The sequence below is a fragment of the Pristiophorus japonicus genome, chromosome 2 (assembly GCF_044704955.1).
Source record: "Pristiophorus japonicus isolate sPriJap1 chromosome 2, sPriJap1.hap1, whole genome shotgun sequence".
NCBI classification, from domain to species: Eukaryota; Metazoa; Chordata; class Chondrichthyes; family Pristiophoridae; genus Pristiophorus; species Pristiophorus japonicus.
Window position 1 is genome coordinate 257,424,880 of NC_091978.1, and position 27,769 is coordinate 257,452,648.

Below are 27,769 nucleotides of genomic sequence, written 5' to 3' on the forward strand. Positions count from 1 at the left end.
CCTTTCATAAATTCATGCTGACTTGGACCTATCATGTCACCTCTTTCCAAATGCGCTGCGATGACATCCTTAATAATTGATTCCAGCATTTTACCCACTACTGATGTCAGGCTGACCAGTCTATAATTCCCTGTTTTCTCTCTCCCTCCTTTTTTAAAAAGTGGGGTTACATTGGCTACCCTCCACTCCATAGGAACTGATCCAGAGTCTATGGAATGTTGGAAAATGACTGTCAATGCATTTGCTATTTCCAAGGCCACCTCCTTAAGTGCTCTGGGATGCAGTCCGTCAGGCCCTGGGGATTTATCGGCCTTCAATCCCATCAATTTCCCCAACACAATTTCCTGACTATTAAGGATTTCCCTCAGTTCCTCCTTCTTACGAGACCCTCTGATCCCTTTTATATCCGGAAGGTTGTTTGTGTCCTCCTTAGTGAATACCGAACCAAAGTACTTGTTCAATTGGTCTGCCATTTCTTTGTTCCCCGTTATGACTTCCCCTGATTCTCACTGCAGGGGACCTACGTTTGTCTTTATTAACCTTTTTCTCTTTACATATCTATAGAAGCTTTTGCAGTCCGTCTTAATGTTCCCTGCAAGCTTTCTCTCATACTCTATTTTCCCTGTCCTAATCAAACCCTTTGTTCTCCTCTGCTGAGTTCTAAATTTCTCCCAGTTCCCGGGTTCGCTGCTATTTCTGGCCAATTTGTATGCCACTTACTTGGCTTTAATACCATCCCTGATTTCCCTTGATAGCCACGGTTGAGCCACCTTCCCTTTTTTATTTTTACGCCAGACATGGATGTACAATTGTTGTAGTTCATCCATGCGGTCTCTAAATGTCTGCCATTGCCCATCCACTGTCAACCCCTTAAGTATCATTCGCCAATTAATTCTTGCCAATTCATGCCTCATACCTTCAACGTTACCCTTCTTTAAGTTCTGGACCATGGTCTCTGAATTAACTCTTTCATTCTCCATCCGAATGTAGAATTCCACCATATTATGGTCACTCTTCCCCAAGGGGCCTCGCACAACGAGATTGCTAATTAATCCTCTCTCATTACACAACACCCAGTCTAAGATGGCCTCCCCCCTAATTGCTTCCTCGACATATTGGTCTAGAAAACCATCCCTTATGCACTCCAGGAAATCCTCCTCCACTGTATTGCTTCCAGTTTCGTTAGCCCAATCTATATGCATATTAAAGTCACCCATGATAACTGCTGCACCTTTATTGCATGCACCCCTAATTTCCTGTTTGATGCCCTCCCTAACATCACTACTACTGTTTGGAGGTCTATGCACAACTCCCACTCACGTTTTTTGCCCTTTGGTGTTCTGCAGCTCTATCCATATAGATTCCACATCATCCAAGCTAATGTCCTTCCTAACTGTTGCATTAATCTCCTCTTTAACCAGAAATGCTACCCCAACTCCTTTTCCTTTTATTCTATCCTTCCTGAATGTTGAATACCCTTGGATGTTGAGTTCCCAGCCCTGATCATCCTGGAGCCACGTCTCTGTAATCCCAATCACATCATATCTGTTAACATCTATTTGCACAATTAATTCATCCACCTTATTACGGATACTCTTTGCATTAAGACACAAAGCCTTCAGGCTTGTTTTATTACACCCTTTGTCCTTTTAGAATTGCGATGTGGTGTGGTCCTTTTTGTTTCTTGCCTTTGTTTACTCGGCCTTCCACTATTGCTTTTTACCTTTCTACCATCTGTTTCTGACTCCATATTACTTCGCCCTGTCTTGCTGCAAAGGTTCCCATCCTCCTGCCATATTAGTTTAAACACTCCCGAACTGCATTAGCAAATGTTACCCCCAGGAATCAGTTCCACTCCTGCCCAAGTGCAAACCGTCCCTTTTGTACAGGTCCCACTTCCCCCAGAACTGGTTCCAATGTCCCAGGAATTTGAATCCCTCCCTCTTGCACCACTACTCAAGCCACGCATTTATTCTAATTATCCTGCTCCCTCTACTCTGATTAGCACGTGGCACTGGTAACAATCCAGAAATTACTACCTTTGAGGTCCTACTTTTTAATTTAACTCCTAGCTCCCTAAATTCAGCTTGTAGGACCTCTTCCTGCTTCTTACCTATATCGTTGGTACCTACATGTACCAAGACAACTGACTGTTCACCCTCCCTCTCCAGAATGCTCTGCAGCCGCTCCGAGGCATCCTTGACCCTTGCACCAGGGAGGCAACATACCATACTGGAGTCTCGGTTGCAGCCGCAAAAACTCCTATCTATTTCCCTTACAATCGAGTCCCCTATCACTATAGCTCTCCCACGCTTGTTCCCGCCCTTCTGTGTAGCAGAGCCACCAATGGTGCCTTGAACCTGGCTGCTGGTGCCTTCCCCTGGGTAAACAGGTCCTTTTCAAAATGGCAGGCAGTGACTAGTGGAGTGCCGCAGGGCTCAGTGCTGGGACCCCAGCTCTTTACAATATACATCAATGATTTAGATGAAGGAATTGAGTGTAATATCTCCAAGTTTGCAGATGACACTAAACTGGGTGGCGGTATGAGCTATGAGGGGGACGCTAAGAGGCTGCAGGGTGACTTGGACAGGTTAGGTGAGTGGGAAAATGCATGGCAGATGCAGTATAATGTGGATAAATGTGAGGTTATCCACTTTGCAGGCACAAACGCGAAGACACAATATTATCTGAATGGCAGCAGATTAGGAAAAGGGGAGGTGCAACGAGACCTGGGTGTCATGGTTCATCAGTCGTTGAAAGTTGGCATACAGATACAGCAGGCGGTGAAGAAGGCAAATGGCATGTTGACCTTCATAGCTAGGTGATTTGAGTATAGGAACAGGGAGCTCTTACTGCAGTTGTACAGGGCCTTGGTGAGGCCTAACCTGGAATATTGTGTTCAGTTTTGGTCTCCTAATCTGAGGAAGGATGTTCTTGCAATTGAGGGAGTGCAGCGAAGGTTCACCTGATTCCCGGAATGGCTGGACTGACATATGAGGAGAGACTGGGCCTTTATACATTGGAGTTTAGAAGGATGAGAGGGGACCGCATAGAAACATACAAGATTCTGATGGGATGGAACAGTACAGATGCAGGTAAAATGATCCCGATGTTGGGGAAGTCCAGAACCAGGGGACATAGTCTTAGGATAAGGGGTAAGCCATTTAGGACTGAGAAGAGGAGAAACTTCTTCACTCAGAGAGTTGTTAACCTGTGGAATTCCCTGCCGCAGAGAGTTGTTAATGCCAGTTCATTGGATATATTCAAGAGGGAGTTAGATATGGCCCTTATGGCTAAGGGGATCAAGGGATATGGAGAGAAAGCAGGAAAGGGGTACTGAGGGAATGATCAGCCATGATTTTATTGAATGGTGGTGCAGGCTCGAAGGGCCGAATGGCCTACTCCTGCACCTATTTTCTATGTTTCTATGTTTCTATGTAGATACTGAAGGAGAAAGAGCAGAGATTGATCCAACACCTCTAAAGTATTCGCCAAATATCGGAAGTTCCAAGAGTACATTCCGCAGGCATGGGATGCATAATACCATCAACTCTCATTATCTTCAAGGTGTCAGCCTTTAGCCAGACGATCCTGTCAGCAATTTCATGGGAGGCCTTTCCATCTGGTGCAAGGTAATACCCAAACTGCTGATCTGTTTTTTTTTCTCTTACAAGTGCTGACTGACCTGTTATGTATTTTCAATATGTTCAGTTTTTATTTCAAAATCCCAACATCACAGGTTTTTTCTTTTCATCACTAAGATTTATTCTTCACCAGATTTAGTTCATGCAGCTTATTTAATATCTTGGAAACACATCCTTTGTATGCCACTGAAAAGCATTTCTTTGATATAATCTCTGACTGGTCTGCCTGTATCAGACTACGGTAGCAAATAATGAACTAGAATTTTCCCCCAAGTAGACTGTTGGTGGTTCCAGCCAGCTGCCAAGCGGGTGGCCCGTTCCATCTTGAGTGCTGGGCCAAATTATTATCATGCCGGCGGGTTTCAGTCGTAAATTGAGCAGCATGTGGCACCCCGCCGGCTCTGGCCGCTATAATAGCAGGCGGCTCAGCTGGCCTCCGGGCCGCAGGAAGGTAGGTTTATCCGAGGTGAGGGCGGTGGGTTTGATCTCTGGAGGAGGGTGGGAAGCCAGGCTGGCAGCGGCCCAAGCTGGTCTTATATGTGGATCCCGGCCTCACAAATATAATGGAAACATTAACTGTCATATTGATGTCATTGGACCCCAGTTTCAATGGCTAAATCAATTGTGTGCTCTTTTCAAGAGGCTGCACAAGCCTCCTATTCGGAGGACCCCAGCAAGGTGGAAAAGGCAACAACAACAGCGGGAACAAGGCAGTAAGTGATTCCACACCATTTCAGGGCATTACTGTCCCATTCCTGTCCTATCATGGGCTTCAATTTCAGCCCAATGATATAAAAGGTCATAACTGTTACCCTGGTCACAAAAGCAAGAGATGGACCAGAACCTTACTGACAGACTCATACCTGCAGTAGAGCAAGTCTTGTCTCGTTCAGCCTAGATTCATGTGCGGTACCACCAAATTCTGTCATTTTCATTAAACAGTTAGAAATCCATGTTAACACTGTAATGAAGTGAATACTAGAGCTAGTTAGAATTTATTGGGAGGCATTGATAGTAATACTATACTGGAATTAAAGATTTGGAGCTCTGTTTTCTGTGATTGCTATGAAAACATGCTTATAAAATACAGTGTGATTTTTACTTCCAGACAAGAAGGCATAAATCCCCCCTGAAATCGCTTTCTATATTCCTTCATGATTTTAGTAGAACTTAATAACTAACAAGAATATGAAAAAATGCTGTGAAAATCCCATGTGTAATAAAAGCTTAATAGGTCTGAATACCTTATGAAAGTTTGATACTTTTTTAATTTGAAGACAAAAATCCATTATTACCTAGTCACTGATTCTATATTTTCCATGGGTTTGTTCTGCTATAATAATTTGGTAAAGACTAAAAATGACATTTAATGCAATCAGGTGGTTTAGGTTTCAAATTTCCGAATGCCAATGTTTTTGATATTTTAGGTGAGCTTTAAAAGGGGGAATGGAAAAGCACCTGGAATGTTTAAAAAAAACACTTTGTAATGTTTGTAGATCTCAAGCCTGTGAGGAAATCTTTATATGATATTCATTCGACCATTTCCATTCCAGGAACACACTTCCTCTTCAGCCTGTTGTGTAACCACAATAGGAAGGGCCTTGCTTGAGTCCTATTATCTCTGGGATGGACACTGTGGCAAAATACGTTAAATTTTTGTTAAGCTTTGATCTAAAGCTGCCAGTTTAAACTGATATTATAGTGGGCAATTTTATCATACAAATGATTTGATGGATTTGTATCAAATTCTACTTGCTATTTTAATGGAGTTATTAGTCTATATAAAATAATTGGTTTCATGTCTCTGTTAAAATAGCAGAGAATTTGACAAAACGTCATTAAGCATTTTTACCATAGTATTGCTCACATAAATGTCTAGGCTTAAATTATCAGTATCAACCCACAGCACAAATTCTCCTTAAACAACAATTATGCAGTTGCATTTGCTGCTTACAGACATGCATCAAATGTATTTATTTTAGCACATATATAGGAGTTAATGCACACATTTACTAATACCATTTTCCTGGACTTAGCTGTATTAGAAATAATGCACAACTGAGCAGCCATTCTGAAAGAGAATGGTACTAATTCATCTATTGAACCCCATAATTGGCACACAAATGCTACAACTTGCACTCACTTTCCCATCTAGCTGTGCCATGTGCAAATGGAAAGACTAGGAAGGCCCACTTTAGTGCTCAGGTCCTTCAGATTATTGAGATTTCATGAGCAATAGAGAAATGCGCTCCACAAATAAGGGCAGAGTTGGGTAAAGTGGACTGGGAAAATAGATTAAAGTGTAGGACAGTTGATGAACAGTGGTGTACATTTAAGGAGATATTTCACAACTCTCAAGAAAAATATATTCCAATGAGAAGGAAAGGGTGGAAGAGAAAAGATAGCCATCCATGGCTAACTAAAGAAATAAAGGACGGTATCCAATTAAAAACAAGGGCATACATAGTGGCCAAACTAGTGGGAGGACAGAAGTCTGGGAAGCTTTTAAAAGCCAGCAAAGAACGACTAAAAAAATTATTAAGGGAAAATAGACTATGAAAGTAAACTAGCACAAAATATAAAAACAGATAGCAAGAGTCTCTATAGGTATATAAAATGGAAAAGAGTGTCTAAAATAAATGTTGGTCCCGTAGAGGACGAGACCGGGAAACTAGTAATGGGGAACATTGAGATGGTAAAAACTCTGAACAAATATTTTGTATCAGTCTTTACGGTAGAGGACATTAACAATATTCTGACAGTGGATAGTCAAGGGGCTATAGCTAGGGAGGAACTTAACACAATCACAATGACTAAGGAGGTGGTACTCAGTAAGATAATGGGACTAAAGGCAGATAAATCCCCTGGACCTGATGGCTTGCATCCTAGGGTCTTAAGAGAAGTACCGGCAGGGATTGTGGATGCATTGGTTGTAATTTACCAAAATTCCCTGGATTCTAGGGAGATCCCAGCAGATTGGAAAACTGCAAATATAATGCCCCTATTTAAAAAAGGAGGCAGACAAAAAGAAGGAAACTATAGACCAGTTAGCCTAACATCTGTGGTTGGGAATATATTTTTGAGTCCATTATTAAAGAAGCAGTAGCAGAACATTTGGAAAAGCAAAATTCGATCAGGCAGAGTCAGCATGGATTTCTGAAGGGGAAGTCATGTTTGACAAATTTGCTGGAGTTCTTTGAGGATGTAACGAACAGGGTGGATAAAGGGGAACCAGTGGATGTGGTGTATTTGGACTTCCAGAAGGCATTTGACAAGATGCCACATAAAAGGTTACTGCACAAGATAAAAGTTCATGGGGTTGGGGGTAATATATTAGCATGGATAGAGGATTCGCTAACTAACAGAGAACAGGGAGTCAGGATAAATGTTTCATTCTCTGGTTGGCAACCAGTAACTAGTGGGGTGCCGCAGGGATCGGTGCTGGGACCCCAATTATTTACAATCTACATTAACGACTTGGAAGAAGGGATTGAGTGTAACATAGCCAAGTTTGCTGACGATACAAAGATGGGAAGAAAAGCAATGAGTGAGGAGGACACAAAAAAATTTGCAAAAGGACATAGACTAAGTGACTGGGTAAAAATTTGGCAGATGGAGTATAATGTTGGAAAGTGTGAGTTCTTGGCAGAAAAGAAATCAAAGAGCAAGTTATTATTTAATTGGAGAAAGATTGCAAAGTGCATGAAACACAAAAGGATGGTATGCAGGTACAGCAATTGATCAGGAAGGCCAATGGTATCTTGGCCTTTATTGCAAAAGGGATGGAGTATAAAGGCAGGGAAGTCTTGCTACATCCATACAAGGTATTGGTGAGGCCACACCTGAAATCCTGTGTGCAGTTTTGGTTTCCATATTTACGAAAGGATATACTTGCTTTGGAGGCAGGTCAAAGAAGGTTCACCAAGTTGATCCCGGGGATGAGGGGGTTGACTTATGAGGAAAGGTTGAGTAGCTTAGGCCTCTACTCATTGGAATTCAGAAGAATGAGAGGTGATCTTATCGAAACATATAAGATTATGAGGGGACTTGACAAGGTGGATGCAGACAGGATGTATCCACTGATGGGGGAGACTAGAACTAGAGGGCATGATCTTAGAATAAGGGGCCGCCCATTTAAAACAGAGATGAGGAGGCATTTCTTCTCTCAGAGGGTTGTAAATCTGTGGAATTTGCTGCCTCAGAGAGCTGTGGGACATTGAATACATTTAAAACAGAAATAGACAGTTTCTTTAACGATAAGGGGACATGCGGTTATGGAGAGCAGGCGGGGAAGTGGAGCTGAGTCCATGATCTGATCAGCCATGATCTTATTGAATGGCGGAGCAGGCTTGAGGGGCCGCGTGGCCTACTCCTGTTCCTATTTCTTATGCTCTTAAATCAGATAGCATACCCATTTCTAAACAGAGGTTTCAATAGGCATGAGAAATCAATACATTCTTTACAACCTTGCATACGTGGAGGGATGTGCAGTCAATAGTGTCCAATTTGAAGGAAAGTGCCAATGTAAGCAACGAGGAGCATTGTAAATGATCTTACATTGCTGCTGTGCTTCTGACACACTTTGGATTTCTATATATGGCTATCATTGTCAATTATGTTACATGGGTAGAGGTTCTTAATTAAGATGTCAGCCATGTTTGTCTGAATAGTTTCAGAAAAAGTATTCTTAACCTGAATTAAACTGTACTTTGCTGGAAGTAAAGCAGAGGAGAGAAAAAAAGAGGAATAATGAAGATATTTCTGAACTGTTATAACAGGCTAGAGAAAACAGTTCTGCTCACTAGTAGTTGAGATAGTTTCTCACTAACCTTATGCCTAGATAGAATACCTATCAATAACCAAAACAGAAAATGCTAGAAACACTGCAGATCAAACAGCATCCACAGAGTGAAGAGATAAGTTAACATTTCGAGTGTGAACCATTCGTTAAAATCATCTATCAGTTTTCTAGTGGTATTTAGGCCATAAACATGACAATGAGGAGAGGTTATAAAGTCTGATCAAGTATCGGAGCAGGCGGATAGGTGTAACAAGGATAGTATCTCTCTTGTGAATTCTTCTGACTATCATTAAAACACATTAATTCTGACGAAAGGTCATCAACCTGAAACATTAACTCTGTTTCTCTCTCCACAGATGCTGCCTGACCTGCTGAGTATTTCCAGCATTTTCTGTTTTTATTTAATTTAAATACATGATAGAATTCTTGCCATGCTGACTACAGGAACCTAGCCAAGTTTGTGAAAAAAAAAATTAAACATATACCAAACTTCTGGAATGAAATGTCAGTCAATTTCAGAGCTGTTCTATTTCTGAAAGTTTTACTGGGGTATTAATAATGTGTATGTCTTTAGCAGTTTTAGTGCAATTCAGTTCACACAAACCTGAATTAAATTCAGCACTTTCTGTAACTGGAAATCAAGAAAGAAACCTGCAAAATATAACCTTTAAATATGCCAACACACAACTATTGTTGCGTTTATGGTTAAAAAAAGCTCTTCATTCCAAACGTACAAAAGCTGGATAGAAACTTGAATTGCAAACCTAAATGTCACAAAGACTGTTTGCAGAATAGGTGTTGGAAGCTAGGAGCTTTCATAGTTAAGCAAACTATCTGCCTGTTCCACAACATTCTAACAGCTCTTCCATATCACCTTTCATTGACCAGCTCTGAAGATTTAATATTAATGGTGAAGGAACATTTCTTCACAGCCACAATCCACTCTAGTATATGGTGTAAGTTGCAGCACTATCATTATCGAGGTCAAAGTGCTGATGTTGTAAATGTCCTTGTGCTTAAAATTATATTTACAGCGTTACTATAGTTAGCACTAAACTGTAAACAAAGTGTATATATAACTGCTGCAAACATTGAGAAACTGTTAATTCTTGTAGTTTCCATCCAATTCAGTTCTAGTTTTGTAAATAAAACTTGAGAAATTTAAAGGGGCAATGTTCTCACTGTATGTGCAGAAGAGTTAGAAGAGCAAGGCATTGTTTTTTTTTCCCCCCAATGGCTTTTCATGTCAAAATGTTTCAAAGCACATTTCACACAAGTTACTTTCTGATGTTTAGTGGCTGTTAAGCAAGGAATAATCGATTTCAATATACTTTGGGAGGTGAATTTCCTTGGAGCTTCTCGCACTCCGTCACAGTAACTTTAGTGTTTGAAACCTTATTTTAATATGTTAACAAGATATATTATGTGTTCATAAACAAACGATAAAAGTTTATTCAAATATATTTCTTGAAGATAAATCCCCTCAGGTGAAATCCATTCGTCACACCATCTTCAACCAATGGATACTGGAGTCAGGTGTGCAGCAACCTGGAGCATTTCTGTTTCTATATAAAGATAATCTTCATACTTAGGGTTGTGTGCGAGATCTTGTTTGCCTGTTTTCCAAACAGTGTGTAAGAGGCCATACTGCAGCAGAACAGCAGGAACAAATGTACATATCGCTGCAAAAATTCCTTATGGCAGTCCTAGGCTCATCCATCTTCAGCTGCTTCATCAATGACCTTCCCTCCATCATAAGGTCAGAAGTGGGGATGTTCGCTGATGACTGCGCAGTGTTCAGTTCCATTCGCAACTCCTCAGATAATGAAGCAGTCTATGTCCGCATGCAGCAAGATCTGGACAAGGTGCAGGCTTGGGCTGATAAGTGCAAGTAGCATTCGTGCTACACAAGTGCCAGGCAATGACTATCTCCAACAAGAGAGAGTCTAACCACATGCCCTTGATATTCAATGGCATTGCCATTGTTGAATCCCCCACCATCAACATCCTGGGGGTCACCATCGACCAGAAACTTAACTGGACACATTACATAAATACTGTGGCTACAAGACCAGGTCAGAGGCTGGGTATTCTGCAGCAAGTGACTTATCTCCTGACTCCCAAAGCCTTTTCACCATCTACAGACACAAGTTAGGAGTATGATGGAATACTCTCCACTTGCCTGAATGGGTGCAGCTCCAACAACACTCAAGAATCATAACACCATCCAGGACAAAACAGCTCGCTTAATTGGCACCCCATCCATTACCTTCAACATTCACTCCCTTTGCCACCAGTGCAATGTTGCTGTAGTGTGTACCATCCACAAGAGGCAGTGCAGCAACTCACCAAGGCTTCTTCTACAGCACCTCCCAAATCTGCAGCCTCTACCACCTTGAAGGATGAGGGCAGCAGGTGCATAGAAATGCCACTCCCTATCCAAGTCACACATCAACCTGTCTGGAAATATATCGCCCTTCTGACAGCGTCGCTGGGTCAAAATCATGGAACTCTCTACCTCATAGCACTGTGGGAGTCCCTCGCGGACTGCAGCGGTTCAAAGATGGACGCTCATCACCACAGTCTCGAGGGCAATTAGGGATGGGCAATAAATGCTGGCCTTGCCAGCGATGTCAACTTCCCATCAATAAATTGAAAAAAATAGTGGACCCAGTAAAGTTACAACAGGAAAAAAGGACAAAAGTATAAACATAAAAACTAGCACAGATTATCAAACAAAATTATTTACATTTTATGAAGGTTGCACAGAAAATTATTCAAGATCTATAGACCTTAAAAAATCCACTCGCGTTTGTCAAAAGTATTAGACTAATCTATTAATGCCTGTAGAACATGGGTTGGTGAGTTTGGCATGGACCTGTGAATATGGCACAGACTTGTTGACCACTAGTTGGTGAGGCTGGCATGGAGCCATAGAGCATGGAAGATTAGGGTATCACTTAGCTGTACAGGTTGGATATGCACTCACAATTCCTCACATGGCGAGCACTGACTTGTGCTGCAGTGGGGAGGCACTGAGTAGAGGTTTTCACCCTACCTACAGCAAAAGAAAGGAAGTTACAGAGCCGTTTCAATGTACTTCTAGAGCTGCACTGTTCAGCAGCACTGAATACAGCTATAGTAAGGGGAAACTTCACGAAGAAAAAGGTGGGAGGGGAAACAATCAATTGGCAAAAACTCAAAATTCTGTTATTTACTAGCTGACTCGGAAAGATACTTCATGCTCAGCTTCTCCAGGATGTGTAATTCCTCTGGGATGTGTGACTGACCCTGAACTTAAAAAAAAAGTATTGTCAGGCTCAGACCAAGTTGCAATAACAGTGGTAAGAGCCCCACAATTTACTGATCTCTCTGCAGAGATTCTTCTGACATAAATAAGGACAAGAAAGGACTGGTGATTAGGAACAGAGGACAGGGAACCGAACAAGAATGTATTGCAGGAATGATGCAATCCCATCTGCATTCTCCTTCTCAACAGGAACCCAGAGCCTTACCCTTCTTCCTCTTCTACATCAGCAGAGGGAAGGATCAATCCTTTGTGAATAGCAAAATCATGAAGCATGGAGCATACCATATGATTCTTCAAACCATTTCAAGGTTGCACTACAGTGCTCCTCCAACCTATCCAGACACCTGAACTGGGTCTTCACGATCTCAATGGTCTGCTCAATTAGGGTTCTTGTTGCACCAACTGTTTCATTGTACTGATTGCCTTCTGCCATTCTTGGATGACAGATTGGGGTCATTAACCATGGTTGTAGGAATTTGCCTTGTCACTGCGCTACCTTCTGGATTGATGCCTCTGGCTGAATAATCTTGGGATAGTATACTGGTGAAGCACAAAAGCATAATGGCATCATGTCCACTTCTTGCATAGAAGGTATTCATGTGAGTGATACTGTAGTTGGCATCCCACACTAGCTGGAGATTAAGTGACTGAAAACCCTTTCACTGATATAGTTCAGTGGGTGCTCACATGGATCTTTGTTGCCACATGGGCCCACCAAAGGCACCCTGGATCAGGGGAAATGCAGCTATATGGTAAAAGCACATGCTCTCTCTGCTTCACTGGGTTCATAGCTAGCAAAATTAACTGAAATACCCACCCGAACGGAGCATCTTTCACCTGTTTGGTGAACTGTAGACTGACTTATGTGGCTTATGCCCCGTGAAGCAGCCTGGAAATAGCCAGTGGCATAGAACTTCAAAACAGTTGTAGATTTTATAGCCATCAATAGGGTTGTGTCCATGGATGAAATGGATTGCAATTCAGTAGCCAGCAGTCTGTATAACTCTGATATTGCTCCAGGTGAAAAGGAAAGCCTTTTCACACACTATCTTGCAAACAAATCTAGGAAAAAACTGCCTTGGTCTAGATGTGGCCGCCCCGACCTGCGAGAGACCATCAGCGATAGGTCGGTGCCATAAAAGGAGCGGCAAGCAGTGGCCATGGGCAGCATGGCAGCATACCACTGCAAGGTACAGTGTGAGCTGGTGCAGGAGAGCGATGGCAGTGAAGAGGGACGTCATCAAGGTCCAGGTTAGTGATTGGAGCGTGGGCAGGTACAACAAGAGTGGCGAGGTCGGGGCGAAGGAGCGGTGAGAGATTGTAGAGGGACATGATCAGGGCCCAGGAGAGGCACAAGTTCGTGGCCAGAAGAGGCTTAAACCCAGAGGCAGCACGGGCCAGTCTGCACTGTCATATGTGTGCACACTAGGCCCGTGCAGCAGAGCTGGTCTCCAGTCGTCTTAGTTAATCCTTTCCACTGGACCAAGATCTAGCTCTGTCAAACCCGTGTGGTGGCTGATGTGCAGCGGCCACCACACATGAAAAAAATTCACGCACAGGCATCTTCCACTCTTCAGCATGTAGTTCAGGACTGAGAATATTAGGTCCTTCATTGAAGCACCTGAGAACTCATCCTTTTTTGGCGTGGAAGCAAGTCATCCTCGTTTTGAGGGGCTGCCTATAATGATGATTTGGCAAAGGTTTCTGCATGTAGGTGCTAGTCAGTGTCTTTGGTGTCAGATTATTCTGGCCTCTAACCACACCATCTCCTAATCCTTATCATCCTCTTCCTTCTAGCAGAGGAAGAAGATAATTCTGAGAGTAAAATCCCTTGAATTTGTCCAATATTTTTAAATTTGGCACAAGATTGTTCTAGTTCTAATTTCCAGAGATGTCTTTGCAAGTACCAATGCCTATAAAATAAACATCCCTTCAAAATCCTGCAGTTATAGTATCCACGCTATCCTCCCATCTCCAGGGCAATGTAATGAAATTAACAATGGCAGCTTTTTAGTGGGGCTATTTCCTGGGGACAAGAAAGAGGTGGTCCTGAAGAAAAATGGAATGGTAAAGGAAAATGTATTGGTGAAGGAAGACACAGCTACTTACCAGCACTGATATGATCATCACCGGACACTTGGTCATTTGGAGGAAAATCCCCTCCTGCTTTATACTGTAAGAACATAAGAAATAGGAGCAAGAGTAGGCCATTCGGCCCCTCGAGCCTGCTCTGCCATTCAATAAGATCATGGCTGATCTTCTACCTCAACTCCACTTTCCTGCACTATCCCCGTATCCCTCAGATTCCCTTTGTTATGTCTCTAATAAAGCAATGTGACTGAGTACTGTAGACTCGAATAAGTGTGACCCTAGTCTCTTTATTCTGACTACAGAATGCTGGCACAGCATGGGAGGCCTGCTTATATGCAGTGCTCTTAAGGTATGCTGGGATCTCTTGGCACCCATTGGTAGCGGTAGAATGCTGGTTACAAGGTATTGCATACATAACATCACTCCCCCCCCCCCCAAAGTCAATAGTACACTTATTTACAGGGTGAGACGATCTGGGGCCTTCCGCTCCCTAATCGATCGTCTCGGTACAAACACAGGTGCCGGTGAGTTGGTTGGGCCTTTGCTGGGCTGCTGCGCAGCTGACCTTGCTAGGCTGCTGGGGATGATGAGTTCAGCTTTGTGGTCAACTGTAATGTCGGTTGCCACTTGTGTTTGTATCGGAGGGTTGAAGTTGGTGGTGTCCTCTTCAGGTTGCTTGTGGCTGTCTGTGAATCACAGTTTGGTTTGGTCCAAATGCTTTCTACAAGTTAGTCCATTTGCAAGTTTAACCTCAAACACCCTACTCACTTCTTTGGCTACGACAGTGCCAGAAAAGCATGTGGGACCATGTCTATAGTTGAGTACAAATACAGGATCATTGACTTCAATATCGCATGCCAAATTTGCGCAATCATGGTACATGCTTTGTTGATGCCGCCTGCCCTCGACATGATCATGGAGATCAGGGTGGACTAGAGAGAGCCTTGTTTTGAGTGCCCTTTTCATGAGCAGTTCGACAGGGGGAACGAGTGGGGTCTTGTGCAGTAGCTGAGCAGGACTCGGGACACATGAGTCTGCAGGGAGCCTTCCGACATGCGTTTCAAGCTTTGCTTGATGGTTTGGACTGCCCGTTCTGCCTAGCCATTAGATGCGGGCTTGAACGGGGCAGATGTGATGTGCTTGATCCTATTGCGGGTCATGAATTCCTTGAATTTAGCACTGGTGAGGCACGGCCCATTGTCGCTGACAAGAACATCAGGCAGGCCGTGCGTGGCAAACATGGCTCATAGGCTTTCGATGGTGGCAGTGGATGTGCTTACAGACATTATTACACACTCAATCCATTTTGAATAAGCATCCACAACAACCAAAAACATTTTGCCTAGAAACGGGCCAGCAAAGTCAACGTGGATCCTACACCACGGTGTGGAGGGCCATGACCACAAACTTAGCGGTGCCTCCCTGGGTACATTGCTCAGTTGAGAGCAAGTGTTGCATTGGTGCATGTAAGACTCCAAATCTGAGTCAATGCTGGGCCACCACACATGTGATCTGGCTGTAGCTTTCATCATTACTATGCCTGGGTGGGTACTGTGTAGGTCGCATATGAATGTTTCCCTGCCTTTCTTAGGCAAAACTACCCGGTTACCCCACAAAAGACAGTCTGCCTGTATGGACATTTCATCTTTGCGCTGCTGGAATGGCTTGATGTCTTCATGCATCTCCGTTGGAAAGCTGGACCAGCTCCCATGGAGAACACAGTTTTTTACAAGGGACAGTAAAGGATCCTGAATGGTCCAGGTCCTGATCTGGCGGGCCGTAATGGGTGACTTTTCGTTTTCAAATGCATCCATCACCAAGAGCAAGTCTGCAGGCTGTGCCATTTCCACCCCGGTGGTGGGCAATGGTAGCCAACTGAGAGCATCAGCGCAGTTCTCTGTGCCAGGTCTGTGGCAAATTACATAGTTAGATGCAGATAGCGTGAGTGCCCATCTTTGGATGCAAGCAGAGGCACTGATATTAATATCTTTGCTCTCTGAGAATAGTGATATGAGCGGCTTATGGTCAGTTTCTAACTTTCTTTTTCACCCCGTAAATGCAGGCCAGAGCTTCTTTTTCAATCATGCTGTAGGCCCTTCCGGCCTTGGACAAACTCCTGGAAGCATAAGCGACCGGCTGCAATGTTCCTGATTCGTTTGCTTGTTGTAACCCACACCCGACCCCGTATGAAGACGCATCGTAAGCTAGCACTAAACATTTACATGGGTCATACAGAACAAGCAATTTGTTGGAACATAACAGATTTCTGGCCTTCTCAAAAGCAGTCTCTTGTGATTTCCCCAAACCCAGTCATCTCCCTTGCATAGCAACACATGTAGAGGTTCTAGTAAGGTGCTTAACCCGGGTAGGAAATTATCAAAATAATTGAGGAGCCCCAGGAACGACCGCACCTCCGTCATGTTCTGTCATCTCGGCGCGTTCTTGGTGGCCTCCGTCTTGGTGTTGGTGGGTCTGCTGCTGTCTGCAGCAATTCCTCTCCCAAAGAACTCGACCTCTGGTGCCAGGAAAACACACTTCGAGCATTTCAACCTGAGTCCCACACGATCTAGCCGACTTAGAACATCTTGCAGATTCTGCAAGTGTTCAATGGTGTCCCAACCTGTGATCAATATGTCGTCCTGGAAAACAACAGTGCGCGGAACAGACTTTAGCAGATTCTCCATGTTTCTTTGAAAAATAGCCGCGGCCGATCGAATCCCAAACGGGCATTTATTGTAGATGAACAGACCTTTGTGCGTGTTGATGGAGATGAGGCCTCTCGAAGATTCCTCCAGCTCCTGCGTCATGTAAGCCGAGGTCAGGTCCAACTTGGTGAACGTCTTCCCTCCAGCCAGTGTCGCAAATAGGTCGTCTGCCTTGGGTAGCGGGTACTGGTCCTGCAGTGAAAAACGGTTAATTGTTACTTTATTGTCCCCACAAATTCTGATCGTGCCATCGCCCTTGAGAACCGGAACAATTGGACTGGTCCACTCGTTGAACTCAACCGGCGCAATGATGCCCTCTCATTGCAGTCTGTCCAGCTCGATCTCCACTTTCTCTCACATCATGCATGGCACCAATCGTGCCTTGTGGTGGATGGGTCGTGTTCCGGAAACCAAGTGGATCTGCATCTTCGCCCCAGAGAAATTTCCGATGCCTGGCTCAAACAACGACGGGAACGTGCTCAAAACCTGGGCACATGAGGCGTCATCGACGGACGAAAGCACTTGGATGTCGTCCCAGTTCCAGTGGATCTTTCCCTGCCAGCTTCTGCCGAACAGTGTGGGGCCATCTCCTGGTACAATCCATAGTGGTAGTTCGTGCACCACTCCATCATCGGAGACTTTTACTGCTGCACTGCCAATTACAGGGATCAGCTCTTTAATGTAAGTTCTCAGCTTGGTATAAATAGGGCTCAGCTTGGGCCTTTGTGCCTTGTTGCACCACAGCCTTTCAAAGGCCTTTTTGCTCATGATAGACTGACTCACACCCATGTTCAATTCCATGGATGCTGGAATTCCGTTCAACTTTTAACATGATCGATGAACATTTCGTGGTGAAGGTGTGTACCCTGTACACTTCTGCCTCCTCGGTTCGAGTCTCTAGTTCAGTTTGATCCGCCATGGATCGGTCTTCCTCTGCAACGTAGTGGTTTGCAGGGTTTGCAGCTCGTCTGCACATTCACTGGAGGTGTCCCATTGTTCCAAAGCCTTTGCATGCACAGTGTTTGAAGCGGCATTGATGGGCTCAATGATCACCTTCACAGCGCCAACAAGTTGTTAATTGCCTCGCATTCACATTTGATGGTGGCCTCTGGGTCATCTGAGGTCGTGCAGCTGCAGGCGTGTACATTCTGCCATATGCATTCCTGCTGAAAATGACGTTACTTTGTGTACAGTACTTGCCGATGCATCTTTATGCTGCGAAATTTGTTTGGTGTTATCGCTGGTGGACATAAGTCGTTATGGCTTTGCTCAGGTTTGGTGATTCAACAGTCAATAGTTTGCGAAGGATAACCTCACGGCCAATGCCAAGCACAAAAAAGTCTCTTAGCGTTTTCTCCAGGAACCCACCGAATTCGCAATGTCCTGCAAGGCGCCTTAGTTCGGCGACGTAGCTTGCCACTTTCTGGCCTTCAGACCGTTGACATGTATAAAACCATGTGCCATCAGCACGCTCTCCTTCGGATTTAGGTGCTCCTGGACCAGCGTACACAGTTCTTCATACGATTTGGTTGTTGGTTTCACCGGAGCAAGAAGATTCTTCATGAGGCCATAGGTTGTTGCCCCGCAGACCGTGAGGAGGATCGCCCTTCGTTTGGCAGCGTTCTCATTCCCTTCCAGCTCATTGGTCATGAAGTATTGGTCGAGTCACTCTACGAAGGCTTCCCAATCTGAAAATTTCTCCAGGATACCAACAGTTCTCTGCATTTTCGTGTGATGGTTCATTATCTATTACTCATCGCCAGTTGTTATGTCTCAAATTAAGCAATGTGACTGAGTACTGTAGACTTGAGTAAGTGTGACCTTAGTCTCTTTATTCTGACTCCAGAGTGCTGGCACAGCATGGGAGGTCTGCTTATATGCAGTGCTCCTAAGGGTTGCTGGGAACCCATTGGGACTCCAACTGATGTGCTCTCTGGTGGCGGTAGAATGCTGGTTACAAGGTGTTGCATACATAACATCCTTAATATCCAAAAATCTATTGATCTAGTCTTCAATATACTCAACGACTGGGGTAGAGAATTCCAAACATTCACCACTCTCTGAGTGAAGAACTATCCCACATCTCAGTCCTAAATGGCCGGCCCCTTATTTTGAGACTGTGACCCCTGGTTCTAGACCACCCAACCAGGGGAAACAAACTCCCTGCAGCTACCCTGTCAAGCCCTGTAAGAATTGTGCATGTTTCAATCAGATCACCTCTCATTCTTCTAAACTCTGGAGAAAGAGGCCTAGGTTATTCAATCTCTCTTCACAGGATAATCCCCCCATCCCAGGAATCAGCCTGGTGAAACTTTGTTGCACTCCCTCTGTGGCAATTCTATCCTTCCTTAGGTAACTGACTTGATCTAAGTAACAACAATCAATGCATTGCAAAGTAATTGATTTTATGTGAAACATTCAGAGATGTTAAGGCACTATGTAAATGCAAGTCTTTTTTTCTTGTGAATATTTTAAATTCCACAATGAAGTACAATGCTCCTGAATACAATCTTGTTTGAACAGAGATGAAATCATTCATTCATAATCCATATTGCAGGCTATTTGATTGCCAATCATTTTGATGTTTTTGACTTATCTCATTATCTTTTGATAAAACAACTTACTTTCGGATGTCGTGTTAGATCAGTCAGGATTTTAGACAGCTGAGAGTAATTTGCTAAGAAATTCCTAAATCGTGACATTAACAACCTTGCTGTTCAACATGTTATTATTATTTTACTGTATCAAAAATTAAGAAAAATTTAATATGAAAACCTCACCTGCCATGTTGGTATTAATATCATTTTTGTTCTGTTGATATTGGGTATCATCATACAGAAAGTAGACAAGCCTGTTTAAAGAGCATTTCAATGGGAAGCAAAACATTCCCTTTGTTCTGATCAAGCAAACACCATTAAAAGAGTGTGCTGCACTGACCCTGACTGGTAGTGGCATCGTGGGCTGAATTTTCGGCTTTTTCTATTTCGGGGAGTTAATCGCGGCAGGACATTAAAGTTTGTGCCTGTTTGGGTCACAGTCTAAGGATAAGGGGTAAGCCATTTAGGACTGAGATGAGGAGAAACTTCTTCACCAAGAGAGTGGTGAACCTGTGGAATTCTCTACCACAGAAAGTTGTTGAGGCCAATTCACTAAATATATTCAAAAAGGAATTAGATATAGTCCTTACTACTAGGGGGATCAAGGGGTATGGCGAGAAAGCAGGAATGGGGTACTGAGGTTGCATGTTCAGCCATGAACTCATTGAATGGCGGTGCACGCTCGAAGGGCCGAATGGCCTACTCCTGAACCTATTTTCTATGTTTCTATGTTTCTAAAATAGTTTGCGCCTTCGACTGGAAGTTTTGGCAAAAAAGTAATCTGGAGGAGCGTTGGTGTTAAGTCAGGCATTGCACGACTGACTTTGTACGCCCATACCAAAACTTTCACCGTTAAAGGAGGCGGCCATTTTGCGCATACGTAGTGATTTTTCTTTTCCGGTCACGAATGCTACCGCAGGCCGTGGCAGTTTCCTGTACACATGCGCAAATAAACCGCCCCACTTCAGCCACTGCTGCTGAGATGGAGGATCAGGAGGGAAGGCAGCATGCCAGGCGCTTCAGTCATGTGGCAAGTGAAGCCTTAGTCCACGCAGTGGAGAGGAGTGAGGCCTTAGTCCACGCAGTGGAGAGGAGTGAGTCCTTAGTCCACGCAGTGGATGCCTCACTGCATCTTGCTGGGGGAGCTAGACCATGCCTTCCTGTGTTTAAGCGAATATGAAGGGAGATAGCGCAGGAGGTGTCTGTTGCAGATGCTGTGCCCAGGACTGGCACACAGTGTCGAAAAAAATTCAACTGCCTTATGAGAATCGTCAGGGTCAGTACCATTTGTATCTATGTATGCCTCCACGACTTCTAACATTATTCTCATGTGAAGTTTGTCATGCACAGAGTCCCTCTCAAAACTCTGTGGGGTGGCTATCACAATGCATAATAAAGAAGAAGGCTTACTTGGGCACCCATTGGCTTTTAATGATCCATGCACATTAACTCTATTATTTACATCGTTCCCTCACAGTACACTCTAACTGCTGCTATGCCTTTCTGAAAGAACACTTACAACCCATAATAGATGCCTCAAACCTGCGAACAAATACTGACGAAGCACATGCATCATCCAAACTGATTGAAGGAAGCAACAATAACATTCACACAGTATCACCGATTGTACTATGGTAGGCATTTGTGCCACAACGGCAGAGAAACCCTTTCTGCACCCTTCCGAGCAGTCTAAACACTCCCATAATAGCTGGGAGCAGCTGCAGACAGGCGGGGGTCCGCCTCAACCAAACCCGTTAACGGATGTCGAGGAAAGGGTCTCAGCCCTCATCGCAGTCCCAGCTTGGGCAGTTGCCATGGGCAATGCTGAACCCCCTTCGGGTAGTGAGGGTATGTAAATGTATCGCACAACTCAAGAGACTGCATTGAGAGATATGGAGTTGCGGCGGCCATTCAAATGAACATGTGCAATGCCACCTTCCTTATGTCACCCTGCCCCCTCCCCTGCTGCTGACCACTCATCTGTTGTTCTCTACTTTCAGATGACCAACCAAAGGCACAGCATCCCTTGAGGGAGGCTTCCATGTCAGAATACGGTGGAGATGACGAGGGAGGGGAGGAGATTGCTGCTGCGGAGCATCAGAGCCCACCAGTTGCCCCATCGGGACTAAGTTCATCTGGGGACGATGCTAACTTCCCAGGGTTTGAGGAATCGGAGGCTCCTGGTCCCAGTGGCGGACAGCAACGCTCTCCGGAGGGTGAGTTGGCAAAGTCACTCTGCTCAAAGACAGGCAGATGTAGAACTGGACCTGGTGGAAATGTCCAGGAAAACCACAGTGATGCACAGTGAGCTTAGGCTGCTTTGGATGAATCCCAGCAAGCATTGACAAGTGGAGGCAGCGTTGCAGATTGTCATTGTGAGTTATGAGTCCAGCGACAACATCATTGCCCACAGTGAGAGGCTGGTGGCCTCGAGCAGTGACAGTGTTATTCCAGAGTGTGTGGCGGTGCCCTTGATCATGCCGCAGACTCGGATGCATCACAGGCACAAGCTTTGCTTCAGCTTGGCCAAGTGGTGCAGTCCATGTCTGCTTCCACACGCATTGCATTCCCCACTGTCCAACGAGGAAGTGACAGTGCCAAAGCAGGTCAGCGAGGTGTGGAGAGACATCGTGCTCCGGTTGCTGAGGCCCAGCCTTGTCAGTGAATCAGTGGCTCCATGGAAATGAGAGGTGCTGTCATTCTTCAGGATGACAGCATTCCAGATCCCACCCTCATCATAGGCAGTCCCTCGTATCGAGGATGACTTGCTTCCATGCCAAAAAGGGATGAGTTCACAGGTGTTTCAATGAAGGACCTAATATTCCAGATCTCGAACTAAATCTTGAAGGGTGGCAGATGCCTGTGCATGAATTTTTTTACCGTGTGGTGGCTGTTGCACACCAGCCACCACACGGGTTTGACAGAGCTAGGTCTTGGTCCAGTGGCAAGGGTTATCCAAGATGACTGGAGACCAGCTCTGCTGCACGGACCTAGTGTGCACACATATTGCAGTGTGGACTGGCCCGTGCTGCCCCTGGGCCCCTGATCCAGAACTCATGCCTCTCCTGGGCCCCGATCACATCCCTCCACAATCTCTTGCTGCTCACAAGAGTCCTGTTATTATCCAGATCCCACCATTCACTCACCAACCATACACCATATATGGTTGACACCCCAGCCACCGATGATGAGGCACTCCAGTTCAAAGCCGGGCTTTCTAGGCCAAGAGCTGGCACAGTGTGTCCTCCGGCGCCATCTGCATTATCTGCCCCCGCAACACAGCAGCCTTCTAGCAGCCTTGCTCCACACCCTGAAGAATCATTGAGGAGGAGCAGCAGGCATGGGAGGGGGTTGAAGTGAAGGGGGGAAATGTCTTGCAAAGGCCCATTAAGGGCTGGCAACACTTCATTGCCAGTAATGTCTGTACCATTGTCCACGTTGTACATAGTTGTGTGATAACAATGCACTCCGCTTCAACGGTGCTGCTGCATGAAGCAGTCTTGTGTTAGTTTACATTTTGTTCACTGCAGGGAGCAGTTTTGTGTTCATTTACATAGGCCCCGATATTGGTGGCCTTACCGCCCACTGCCGCCTGCTGCCGCCGACTATTGCCAACTTTTCCTGCCGCTTTCCTCTCCTCGACATCTTGCTCTTGGGCTGGAGCAGGCGGAAGGGGAGCACTGCCAGGAACCACCCACTGATGTCCTCTGGCGGCCAAGTCATGTAAGTGGCCTCCTGCCCACCGAGATTGGTGAGGGCGGGAGTCAGCGCTAGAAGGACCACTGCGAGGAGGCAGTTCTTACCCCGATGGTTGGCAGGAAGACCTGCAAAAGAAGGTTAGTGAACAGCTTTTACAATTTTATTTACAGCTGGATGGTGTCCCCTGAAGGTGTTCCAGTAATTTTTTTTTCCTTGATATTTTTACTTTTGAGGTCTTCCGCCCTTCCTAGGCCCGACACCATTCTCGGCGGCTCCTTTGCCACCGAGATTGAGATCTCCCGCCCAGATTGACAGCATAAGCCCTTATTTTGCCGCCGGGCGGTACTGCCATCTCTTTTAGCGAAATCTTTCAGGAAAATTCCCGCCCGGTCTCTCGGCGGCCATCGGCAGTCCTTTGGGCAGCAAATGGGCAGGCCTTGCAGCTCATGAAAACCGGGGCCATAGTCTTTAAGAATTGTATAGTTTTGGGTTTTTGCGGGGGGACGCGGGGGGAATTGTAAATGGTGCATTTCGATAAAAAATTTTTTTTTACCTTTGCCATTGGTGTCTTGTGTCTCATTCATAGAATTAAGTGTAGAATAGCCAACATGGTGTCATGGAGTAGCAAGTCAACACTGCAACCCCACCTTCCCCGTTCAACCAAACCGGTCAATGATGAGCTTCAGACGGAAGGCTCTCGTTGCGGCCACATCTTCACACTGCCTCCCCTGTGGTTGTGGTGGCACCGCAATGGGTTCCTCGCCAGGCTTCCCTTCCTCTTCCTTCTCCTGAGGTGGTCCTGCAATGCCTGTCCCCTCAAGATGGCTAAGTTGTGTAGCATGCAGTAGACGACAATGAACTCGGAGACCTGTTGTGGGGAGTATTGAAGGCTGCTTCCAGAGCTGTCCAGGCATCGGAAGCGCTGTTTCAGCACACCAATTGTCTGTTTGATGATGCTGCGGTTGGCTGCATGGCTCTCATTATAGCACTGCTCGACTTCTGTGGCAGGGTTCCCGAGGGGGGTCATGAGACAGGTGGCCAGGCCTTATCCTTTGTCCCCGATCAGCCAGCTCTGACCTTGCCTTTATCGCTGATACATTCATGAGACACTCAAGAAGAAAGCATCATGTTTGCTCCCTGGATAGCGGGCATTCATTGTGAGGAGTGGTATCCCTTTTTGTTTTTGAAGACCTCTGCATTGTGTGATGGTGCTCACAAGGTGACGTGTGTACAGTCAATGGCTCCTTGAACCTTGGCGTAATCTACAAATCATCCAAACCCTGGAGCCCTCTCATTCTGACTGTCTCTGCTCATTAGGAACTGTATGAAGTCCATTCTGCGTGCATACAGTACACTTGTAACCTGGCAAATGCAGCAACGTACAGCGTGCTGCGAGATGCTGCATATGTCCCCTTCTGCTGCCTGGAAGGAGCCGGAGGCATAGAAGGCCATCGGCACAGTCACCTTCACATTGACGGACAGCGCAGTCCTGTAGGCGCTGGTACATTGTAGGTCTGCCTGTATGAGATGGCATATCTCTCTCAGCAGTTCTTTTCAGAAGCACAGCCTTCTAATGCACTGCACCTCAGAGATGTGGAGGTATGAGCAAAGCTACCTGTAAACCCATGGTGGGTAAGGCCTCCTCCCCAAACGTCTGCGACCTCTTCGATTCCATGGTCCAATATGGCCAAGAACTCTTCTTCCAGCTTGAAGCCGCCTGCCAATAGCAACCAGTATGATTTGCTGGCGAACTAGTATTTCTCCCATTGAAATCTCGCTGCCTGCCCCCATTGAAATCTGACCTTGTAAGCAAAGTGTCATGGCCACGTAAAAGTGCCGTTTGCCACTCGGAGCCTCACGCAGCATTCTGCGCGCAACCACTGACAACTGCAATATAAGATCCTCCAGCCTCTGTTTGAATATGCTGTCAATAGCGCCTGCTGCACCCTCAGGGCGGCTGTTTTTTTTGGTTATTTCTTGGGGCGGTCATTAAATGAGGCATTAGTTAAATCTGCGGCGCTAGCGCAGTCTTGCATGACGATTTACGTCATACTAACGGTCAAAACGGAAGGCGGGGCAGTAAGTTTTTGCACTGCCGCAAAACCATTGGCGAAACTTCCTACCTGGTGCTAAATCCTAGATACTCCGTTTCCTGCCTAGAAACAGCATTTACCAGCCCTGCGGGGCACGAAACAAGTCACAAAAAAGCGGAAAATCCAGCCCTATATGTTTATAATACAGTGCCCAGGAATTAAAGGCCCCAAGTTTCCACATGATTTGCTCCTGATTTTTAGGAGCAACTGGTGTAGAATGGAATATCTTAGAAATCGGAATTCTCGACATTTAGTTTGCTCCAGTTCTAGTCAGTTAGAACAGTTTCACTTTGGAACAGAGTTTTTTTTTCAAAAGGGGGCGTGTCCGGCCACTTACGCCTGATTTCAAAGTTTTGTGAGTGAAAATTACTCCAAACTAACTTAGAATGGAGTAAGTGAAGATTTTTGTACGCTCGAAAAAACCTTGTCTACACTTTAGAAAATCAGGCGTAGGTTACAAATTAGGCGCAGGGAACAAGGTGGGGGGGAGGGGGGGGAAGGGAAGTCATTAAATTCTACAATCAATCCTTAGTTATACTTATACAAATATTATACAAATAAATCCAACCTGAATAAAAATTTATAAGCAAAGAAAAGATTAAATAAACCATGTTCCTACCTGTGTGAAAGTGCTTCAGGCAGGCCTTTCATGTTGGAGACAGGCTGGGGTGTGGCGTCAGTGTCTCGACGGCAGCGGCAGCAAGCTTCGAGCTGAGCTACAGTGCTTGAGGCAGGCCTTCATTCTCTTCGTGGCTGGCCGCGAAAAAGCAGCACCGGACGGACCCGAGGCCATTCGGCCATGAGATATCAGCGGTGTCAGTGGCTGGCCGGCAATCGAAGAATCAGCGGACCGATGTGAGGCCATTCGGCCATGAGATATCAGCGGTGTCAGTGGCTGGCCGGCAACCGAAGAATCAGCGGACCGATGTGAGGCCATTCGGCCATGAGATATCAGCGGCGTCAGTGGCTGGCCGGCAGCCGAAGAATCAACGCAGGACACACGCAGCTCATTAAGGTTCTTGAGGCCATTCGGCCACGCTTTAGGGGCGGCGTCAGTGGCTGGCCGGCAGCCAAAGAATCAGCAGCGGACGGACATGAGGCCATTCGGCCATAGGATATCAGCGGCGCCAGTGGCTGGCCGGCAGCTGAAGATACAGCAGCAGCCTTCGAGCTGTGAGGGGGACTGAGGCCATTTGGACAGGGAGAGGCAGCCACATCGACAGTTTTCTATTTAAATTTGCAGAATGTGTGCTGCATTGTCAACACCACGTATTATTGCAAAGTTGAATTGGCACTCTTATTTCTCCAAACACACAGTCCTTAATTTGCATGCACCAATGCAGCACCGGTTCTGCAAGTTTAGCAGTGAAAAGCTGAACTCACTGATTTCAGCAGGTGATTTATTCAGCAGTGCTGCTAAAAGCACTCCCTCACACACAGAAATATAAAAAAAAAATTAATTACAAGCCTTTGCAGGGGTCCAAGAGACAAATCTTCACTTTTTCTGCAGTATTTTTAAAAATGGCCGAGTGCCAATGTTTGTGTGAGACTGCGCATGCGCGCACGCTCCAACGCGCACGCGCAGGGTTGCCGGCACCACGAAGGCTAATTTAAATTGTACCCGCCCCCTGCTACTTAGAAAATCGGCACGAGTGTAAGGCTCCGCCACCTGCTGCGAAGAGTGCGCCGTGCCAAGCAGACATCGAGCTCCAGGGAGCTCGAGAATATCGGACTTTTTTTTAGGCGCAGTTTTCGGCGCGAAAAACAGGCGCCCAGCTCGGAGGTGCGCCGTTTTCACCGCGGGACGAAACTTGGGGCCAAAGTCAGTAATCCAGCTCTTTGGTGCTAACTAGTCTAAAATCAACCTACTGGGGGAAATTTTGACTTTTGCTGCCCGTTATAAATCTCTCCCGATTTTCATTTCTATTAACTTCAATGGAAATAACAATCAGGAGCAATGTATAATGGGAGACTGATACAATATGATTCATTTTATATTTATCACTCAAAGTTAAAATTACCTCCATTGTCAGCCATGGCCCAGTGGTAGCACTCTCGCCTCTGAGTCAGATGATTGTGGATTCAAGCCCCACTCCAGAGATTTGAGCATATAAATCTAGGCTGACCCTCCAGTGCAGTACTGAGAGAGTGCGGCACTGTCGGAGGAGCCGTCTTTCAGATGAAATATTAAACCGAGTCTCCATCTGCTCTCTCAGGTTTACGTAAAAGATCCACCAACACTATTTCAAAGAAGAGCAGCGGAGTTCTTCCGATGTGCTGGCCCATCTTTATCCCTCAATCAACATCACTAAAAGAAACAGATTATCTGGTCGTTATCACATCGCTGTTTGTGGGATTGCTGTGCGCAAATTGGCTGGCGTGTTTTCTACATTACAACAGTGACTACACTTCAAAAGTACTTCATTGGCTTTAAAGCGCTTTGGGATGTCCTGAAAGGCATAAATGTGAGTCTTCCTTATTGAGCTTGTTGTTAGACAATAGCAAATGCTTTCAAAATAATTGTTACTTTTACTTCATCTGTATATGAAAACCATCATCAGCATTCACTGCAAAGAAAGTAACTCCAGGAATTTCCTCAGGCATTCTCCCAACTGGCCGCTGTAACCTTGGCAGAATAACAGCAAATACCCCAAATAGCCAAAGTTACGACGGCTGATTGGGAGAGCCCCCAAGGAAATTCCCAGCACACAATTATATCATTGGGTCAGTGGTACAAACCGTGCAAGTTATATTATATGAAACACTAGATTTTAATTAAAATAGTAATTTAGTGAAATTACAAACAGTGGTGGTGAAATTGATCTTCAG